Below are 8,926 nucleotides of genomic sequence, written 5' to 3'. Positions count from 1 at the left end.
AACTGAGCAAAGGGGAAAACTTGTACATCAAACACAACATCACGAGAGATATATACCCGACCGGCAGCAATGTCCAAGCACTTAAACCCTTTGTGCATCGTGCTATACCCTAGGAAAGCACACTGTTTAGATCGGAAGGCAAGTTTGCGTGTGTTGTAGGGTCTAAGATTCGGCCAACAGGCACAGCCGAAGGTACGAAGCAGGAAGTAGTCGGGAGGAAGATTGAATAGGCGCTGGAGAGGAGTCTCATAAGACAGAACTCTGGTAGGGGTTCGATTTATGAGGTATGCAGCGGTGGTAAACGCCTCATCCCAGAATTTGAGTGGCATTGACGCATGAGCTAGCAAGGAAAGGCCAACTTCGACGATATGGTGATGGTTGCGCTCAACTGATCCGTTCTGCTGGTAAGCATAGGGGCAGGCGACATGATGTTCAATGCCAACATTGTTAAAGAAACTATTGAGGCGCTGAAATTCCCCTCCCCCAATCTGTTTGCATGGTTTTAATCTTCCTATTTAGGAGTTGTTCAACAAGGTTTTGGAAGGCCTAAAATTTCTCAAAAACTTTAGATTTGTGTTTCAGCAAGTAAACCCAAGTGAACTTGCTAAAGTCATCGATAAAACTAACATAATAACATTTATTGCCAACTGAACTAGGGGCAGGGCCCCATACATCTGAGAAAATAAGCTGCAAAGGTTCTAAAGAAATACTAACAGACTTAGGATAGGGTAATTGATGACTTTTGCTTTGCTGGCAAGCATCACAAATAGACTCACGACTAGAATCCCTAGTGACATGGAGATTATTTGTGCTAACAACTCGATCGACAATTGAAAAAGAAGGATGCCCTAGACGGCTATGCCACCGAGACAAAGACGGCTTGATGGCGCCATGGGCCTGCTTATCAGTTGGCAAGGGGTAGAGGCCGCTTTCACACCTGCCTCGAAGAAGTGGCCTCCTCGTGACCTGATCCTTTACCAAAAAGAAACAGGGGTGAAGTTCAACAAAGGCTCTATTATCTCTAGCAAAACAATGGGCAGACACAAGACTTTTATAAGCTTCAAGGACATGAAGAATGTTCTTGAGCCAGAGATCACGAGTGGGAGTGCAAATAGCAGTATGACCAACATAATCAATGTCCATACCTGAGCCGCTGGCAGCGTGGACCTGGTCGTTGCCATGGTACTTGTCCTTTATCGCCAGCTTCTCCATCTCGCTGGTAATGTGATCAGTGGCGGCACTGTCAATATACCAGTTTGTGTCGATGCTATAGGAGTTGTTGGTTGCAGCAGTGCTCGCAACCTTCTCTTCTCCTGTGAAAGAGGGATCAAACCTCTTCCAACACTTGGCCACCACGTGACCAATTTTGCCGCAAAGCTGGCAAGTGGGCTTGGGTTTGCCGTCACCACGGCCGCGCCTGAAACCGCCGCCGCGTCCGCCGTTGTTGCCGCCTTGTCCCCTGCCACCGCCACCACCGCCGCGCCCTCCTCGCGACACGGTGTTGGCAGAAGGGGAGGAGTTGTTCTGAAGCAGATCCAGGCGTGTCTCAAAGCCAACGAGCAAAGCATATAGCTCGCTGACTGAGATTGAATCTGCACGCCCAGCAACGGAGGAGACAACCGAGTTGTAGTCGAAGTCGAGGCCGACGAGGATGTAGGAGACGAGATCCTCCTCGTCCAGTGGATTCCTGCAGAAGACATCTCATCTGCTAAAGCTTTCATCTTACCCACATATTCAGCGACAGTTTTGTTCCCTTTCTTGGTGGTGGAGAGCGCCATGCGGGTGTTGATGACGCGAGCTCGAGACTGCGACGCAAAGAGGCTTTCAATGGCCTCCCAGACTTCTGTGGCCTTGCCGAGCGTGGCCACCTGGGTGAGGACGTCGCGAGAGAGCGACGACAGCAAGTAACTCAGGACTTGTTGTTCCTGCGCAACCCATTGCGCAAGAGCAGGATTTGCCACCTTCTCAGTGGTCTTCCCATCGTCCTTGGTGATGACGATGGTGGCTTCAGGCGCCTTGTTGCTCCCGTCAAGGAAGCCCGCCATCTGAGCGCCGCGCAACGTCGCTAGGACCTGCGCCTTCCAGAGCACGAAGTTGCTCTTCGTCAGCTTCTCAGAGACTGATTGCCCATGGAGAGCAAATGGAATGGAGCTGGACGAAGATGCCATTGATTTCGGAGAGATTGGATGCGATGGAGGGTGGAGGCTCTGATACCATGTGCGGTGAAACGATGCCCTTCCTCTAGGCTCGCTTACGTGTTATATAGGCACGGGAAAAACCCCCGGCGTGGTGTTTACATCTCAACAGAATACATCCTTATCTCAAGTGTTTAGTTACAACAAACTCCTAAGAAGATTCGGTTCTATCTATCCTAATAGAACCAATATTATCTAACATGCCAAACTACTGGGGCCGGGGTTACCGTGCCCCAGCGGTAAGCATGGTTACCGCATGGTAACCGTGGCAAACCGTAAAAAGTTTATCAAAATTTTAAATTATTTTTTAAATTTATTTAAATTTAAGGAGCTAGGTTACCGCGGTTTTCCTTATACCATACTCTCTCCGTTAAAAAAAAACTAACCGTGGAGGGGTGCTCCTAGGTTGGCTTTTTTTTGGATGGAGGAAGTACTCCCGCGGTAAGCGCGGTAACCGGTGGTTTGAGGAACCCTGATCATCATAACTAGTCAAAGAAGCCTATTCGAGCAGAAATGATCGATATACTCCGACAATCCTACTCACACTCGACACTGTCACTGTGCAAGAGACATGGATTTAACACCGGGCAACGCTTGAGCTTGAGAGACGGCTAGTATGAGCTAGCTGAGAAGACCGATGGTGTCATGTCCGTCGTGCAACACGTAACAGTGACGATAGCAACTGGATGATCCTCTCCATCGATCGCTAGTCACCTATCTATAGCTAGGCCAGCCATGGGCTAGCTGCTGAGAAACAAAGTAAAGTAGGGTCCCGTGTCTCCCAGTCGAGTTGATCGATCGATCGGCCATTCCTCGCAAATGTGTGTATACGATGCCATTCAAGTTCGCAAGGCGCATCATGTCTCTGATCCACTGATTATGCTTACGCGATCGATCGCTAATTCGCTAGCCAAGCCACCAGGGCGCGCACGCACCGGCCAGCCACCCTCGCGGGCGCGGCATCTCCTTGGCGTCGGCGTGCGTGCATGCAATTACACGCAAGGAAGTTAACGTACAGAAAAAACACATCGGTCGATCGGTACGAGCCGGGCGCATGTGGTGAGGCCGGCCCGGCGCTCGTACGTTCGCTCGTCGGGCGAGACTACCGTGAGTGCGTGCGTGACAGATCAGCGCGGCCCCGCCCTAGCTATAGCTAGCCCTTTTCACGCACGGTACGGCTGAGTCGACGTTGGATCGATCGATGGTCCCGGGCGCGGGCCGGCCTACCGGCCGGCACGGCACGGCAGCGGTGTCCGGTGTGTGGGCGTGTTAGTACGTACGGTACTCCGCCTAGCTCGTGCATGCGCGCGCGGCGCTCTCTGGTTGCTCTGCTTTTTGACGTACGGGCGTGTGTTTTGCAGTACACGAGTTGACTACGGCCCGTGACGATGCGTCGATCGGGTTTGGATGTCCAAGAGACCATTCTGCTCAGTGCAAATGTCAGGCTCCCAATGTGTCCTCTGCCATCAATCAATCCCAAATACAATCGATCTTTCGTGCCCACCTCTCAGCCTCTATTTCTAGTAAAGGTGAGTTTAGCTCACGCTAAAATTGAAAGTATGATTGAAATTAAAACGATGTGACGGAAAAGTTGGAAGTTTATGTGTGTAGAAAAGTTTTGATGTGATGAAAAGTTGAAAGTTTGAAGAAAAAGTTTGGAACTAAACTCGGCCTAAGATATCATAACATCCATCCTAACCGCGAAAATAAAGAGAAGATGTGATTATCATATAGTGCTCCTTTCGCTGATTGGATTTGACAGCATCATGCTTGTTCTACAGCAAAGGAGGGATTTCTATTTGAGCGAGCAATGTGATGTTTTTTTACTTTGGAAGAAGGTCAGCCACACGGAAAATCGTTGGTACAGTTGATCTAGAAATGTCTGAATTTGGAGGGCGCTAATGATGATGCACGAATGCACGGTAATGTTGGAGATTTGGATGCACAATTCTACAGCTAATCCTGCTGAGTTCTCCCTTCTAGATTTGTGCAGATCAAACATATTACAGCCCTTGACCTTTCCAGTAGAAGCAGCCTTTTTAGTCCAGGCTGGGCTCTGGACGGACCATAGACAAGTCTAACTTTAATTTCGGGCCAAAATTGACTAACGAAGCCCCGCTCAACAAGCTTAGGTCTTCGTTGAAGGAATTAGTTTTAGATCTTTCATCTTATCGTCAAATTTAAATCTTGTTCTTAAATCATAATAGCAGATATAGAGTACCCCGGACTATTAAAGTCAGATCAATTTACGTACATAAGTTGTTTTGATGGTGGTTTTATTCCACGTGGCATTTTAGTTATGAAAAATAAATTTTAAAGTGGTGGAGCCCATGTATCGGTGACACATCCCTCCTCTCTTCTCCCTCTCTACTTCTCTCACTCTCCTTGCCATTTCTTGATTCCACTATCGACAACCAGCCGAGCGGGGTGAGTGACGACAAAGGGTCCTCGCGACATCGGCGACGGCCCGAACGGAGCTACCCGGCAGCACGTGGTTAGGGTGGGAACCATTGGGGTACCTGTGGTCACGCATGGTGAAGAAGTACTAGTCTCGTTAGCCGATCATCGTCTGGGCAATGATGGGGAAAGGGGCCGGGTAGCCAGCGGTGCATACGTAGAGATAGGGCACCACCAACTTCTCATCCGTCGGGTGGGAGTGGAACCTCGGCAACAGATTCAACACCTCTCCTAGCGACAGAACAATGTCTCGACGATGAGTATGGGGGTTGGGATGTTGGAGGTGCACGTATAGAGGAAGTGCGCCGCTAGCTCCTCATCTGTTGAGTGGAAGCGGAACCTCGGCGACAGGTTCAGCTCCGCCCCTGCGTCACGCCCCTGCTGCGCCACGCTCTCGGCTCCCAACAGAAGTAGCCGACCAGTTGACAAATCTAGGCATCAAGCAGTGGAGACCAGGCGGAGAGGTCGGGCTAAGGAGGTAGCAGAGGCAGTCCGGCTGGATGACCACAGGTGGAGCTACTCCTTGCAAGGCTCCGCCCGAATGTCGTAGTGTTTGACTTTGCAACACCATTGGGCATTGGTTGCCAACGTTGCCAGGCTGTTCGGTGTCAACGCGGTGCCATGTTCTCTATCTTTGCCACTTTCGAGGACCTCGCGTCAGCGCCTGTGGATGGGAAAGCTGGAGAGGACGGTGACTTAGGGTGTGTTTGGTTCACGGTCAAGTTAGGATGGGATATGGTGATCCATATTTTGCTGGATATGGTGATCCAATTTTCTGTTTGGTGGAGTGGATATGGCGATCCAGTTTTTTGTTTGGTTGTAGGGATAAAGGTGAATTTGGTGATCCAATTTTCTGTTTGGTTGGATGGAGGAGGTTGGATTTGTAGGTGTGGTCACCTCTCACTTGAGATAGTGAATATACCCCCATCAAATTAATGCATAATGCATTTTATAAATTCTCTAGCAATTTTACACCGCTACCTTTCCATATTATAAATACACATAGAAAAAAAAAGAAAAAAGAAAAAGAAAAAAAGAAAAAAGCATTAGATCTGGGGCTCCTCCTCCTCACTGCCGCCGCCGCCGCCTCCTCCCGCCGGCGGCCGCTGCTCGCCTCCTCCCGTCGGCCGTCTCCTCCCGCCGGCTGCAGGCGCCACCGCCTCCCGCCGACGCGGCTCTCAGCGCCCGCACCGTCGTCGTTGCCGTTGTCGGGTCCGCATCGTCATCGTCACCGGCAGGCGTCTCCGAGCTCGCGCCTCCTCCCGCCGGCGGCCGCCTCCTCCCGCTGGCCACCTCCTCCCGCCAGCCGCCGCCTCCCGTCGACGCGGCTATTGCCTCCCGCATCGTCGTCGTCGTCGGGTTCGCATCGTCGTCGTCGCCAGTTCGCATCGTCGTCTCCGCCAACGTCTCCGAGCTCGTCGCTATCGTCCCTCTTCCCGTTGCCGCGCCAGCGCCGGCCACTGCGCCCGTATAACGCGCCGGCCCACTCGCCCGGGCGACCGCCTCCCTCCCTCGCTCGCCCGGGCGCTCAGGCGGCTGGATCCGGGCAAATCGGCCGGATCCCCCCATCCAGCATCTGGGGGAATATTCCTCCCCGAGCCGCCCCATCCCACCCCTGCCCAGCAACCAAACACCTACAAAAAAAATAGGCGGCCATGTCCTATCCACCCATATCCCTCCATCCAAACACACCCTTAGAGAACCTGGCAGCGGTTCTTCCTCCTGTCCGATGGTTCTGGCGAGTTCAAAGTCACCTTCACACCCGAAGTAGGGGGCTTGCTTTTGTCAATGTTGTCGAGCTGTTCCCTACTCTGTAGGAGCTTCTATGGAAGAACGACTTGACGTCTCCATCCATCCGTGTGGTTTCTCACCTTATCGATGCTCGGTGCGGCCGAGAGATCGTTGCCGTCGACACCTAGTGTACATTCAGCAGCGTGCATGACTATGGTGGGATGCGGTACACCGCTGACAGACCTGCTATCACCATTGGCTAGCTCTGTCCCGACCACCGCTAGCATCGCGTGGCCCCTCCGCCGTTGCTTGCCCCACTACAGGCTGCTGTCGGAGTGAAATCAAGAAAAAGCAGATGAAGGATACAGAGAAACAAAGATGAGGGAGAAGAGAGGAGAGGGACATGTCACTGACATGTGGGGTCCACTACTTCTTAATTTATTTTTTCTAACTGAAATGCCACATAGGTGGCCATTTAGGATGAAACAACCATCAAAACCACTAATGGACATAAATTGATATGGTTTTAATAGTTCATGGTACTGCATATATGGTATTGCGGTTTAAGGATACGATTTAACATCAAAATGAGAGAACTAAAGTGAATTTATTACTTAGTTAAATGGGCAGAAAACATGGCATATCTGTGTGTGGGCTAATATTTTATAGTTTAATTATACGCGGATGGATTGAAATGTTATTAAGTCCTTTATAATGTGGTGAAAAAGTGAGTAGCAATATAAAACAAAAAAAATAGTGAGTAGTCTGTGCGACAAAATGTCAAAGCCAAGTCGGAGAGATACCTTCAAAATGTCAAAACCAAGCCCCTGTGCCACAACGCCGGAGGGATACAGGTTATATTACCATGTGCGTGATGAATTTGCAGTTAGGTTTGTCTATCACGTGCATACCGTGGTGGTGAAAGTTTGTCATGGAATCACAATCTATCGAGTGAATGCATGCTACCAAAAAAGTAAATGGGAAAATAAAAGAAAAAGTAAAGCAATATGCCACCGCTCAATAATGAGCTTTGTTTTGATTTGTCATCGAGAGCATATGCACGCTTTTTGGGTTTCTCCACGAGACTGGGACTCCATCGTAAACAACATATTTACAAACAGAAAATAATTTATAAATAAAACTTTTATAAACATATTATTTGTGTTTTAAAAGCAAAGGCTAAAAAATAACTACGATGAAAAAATCTTAAAAATCAACTCTAAATTTAAACTAAATTTAAGGTTTAAAATTCAAATTTTAGCTTATAAGTATAAACATAAGCCACTGCACGATATTCATAGTGAGTCACATGTAGCATGAAAGTTTTTTGTATTTTTAGAGTGATGTCAATATTCTTCCTCATCTAGCATATAATAAGTACTATCTCCATTTTTTTTAAAAAAAAATAAAGTGAGATACAATTAGTAAGAAAGTAGGTATAACTAAATGAGGGAATGCTTGATTGAATGGGAAATGAAGGTAGGTGAAAAAATTGATAATAAATAATCATGTTTGAACGAGAAGAGAATGTTGATGCAGAAACTGTTATATTTTAAGACAAATTCAGAAGGCTAAAAGTTATTATATTTTAAAACTGATGGAATAAGAGAAAGGTTATAGTCCATTGAGTGATATTCCAGTCATATCCTCTTGGTGTACTACTCCGTCCCAAAAAAGACAAACTCTAGCCATGAACTTGGACATATACGTAGCTAGGATTGTTTTTTTGTGAGGGGTAGAACGTAGAGGCAGTTCATGCCGATTTGTACGAGGGATGAGATTAACTATTCCCTTTTCTTCATCTACTCCCTCTGTCCTATAATATAAGGGACTTTGGGTAGATGTGATACATCTTAGTTCAATGAATCTGGACAAATCATGTATCATATCCATCTAAAATCTCTTATATTATGGGACGGTGGGAGTAGATGTTAGGGGTGAGAACTGAGAAGTGATGGTGCTGAGCAAGAAATGATGATGGTTCCAAAATTCGAGCCTGAGACAAACTTAGAAAATCTCAGCACCTATCTCAGTCTCAATGAGGGCAGCTAGCAATATTATGTGGTGATTTTGATATATATATCAGATGATGAAAGATGACTCTATTGACGAAAGTGTATGACGGTGTTACACCAAGAGCTTCTATCCCAATCTGATTTTCTCTCTCGTACATCATGTCAACACAAGAGGATTTTTAATTAATTTTTAATCATTTTCTGTTGTTTAAAAGTAGATAGGTGCATGCTTGGATCGCAAAACAGTTCTTTGTTTCGCCTTGCACCTGAAGATCATTTGACAGAAACCCAACATAACCATGGAAGTTCTACTAACTTTTGGTGAACAAAACCAAAACAGAGCAGCAGCTGGCTCAGAACCTGCTCATCCAATGCTCCTTTTGGGTGTTTAGCGAGTTGATGCCGGTGGTCCCCACGCACCACTGTAACCAAGTGCAATTCCCCCATCAGTTCATGGGCCCCCATACATTAAACTCGGTCCAAAAAGTTCCAAAGTCCAAACTCCTAACCGGGGCCCACGTCCGAGGG

The 8,926-nt window shown here is 48.0% G+C and overlaps 1 non-coding gene across 1 annotated transcript; it reads right to left on the bottom strand.

The window, feature by feature from the left end:
• Window positions 1-1,544: 1,544 nt before the first annotated feature.
• LOC112936144 (small nucleolar RNA Z247) lies at window positions 1,545-1,683 on the bottom strand. Its single transcript, XR_003240361.1, has one exon. It is a non-coding gene; the product is annotated as a small nucleolar RNA Z247 (small nucleolar RNA).
• Between the last annotated feature and the right edge of the window lie 7,243 nt (window positions 1,684-8,926).

This window comes from Oryza sativa, chromosome 1 (assembly GCF_034140825.1).
Source record: "Oryza sativa Japonica Group chromosome 1, ASM3414082v1".
NCBI classification, from domain to species: domain Eukaryota; kingdom Viridiplantae; phylum Streptophyta; class Magnoliopsida; order Poales; family Poaceae; genus Oryza; species Oryza sativa.
This window is presented reverse-complemented; position numbering and strand designations above follow the sequence as displayed.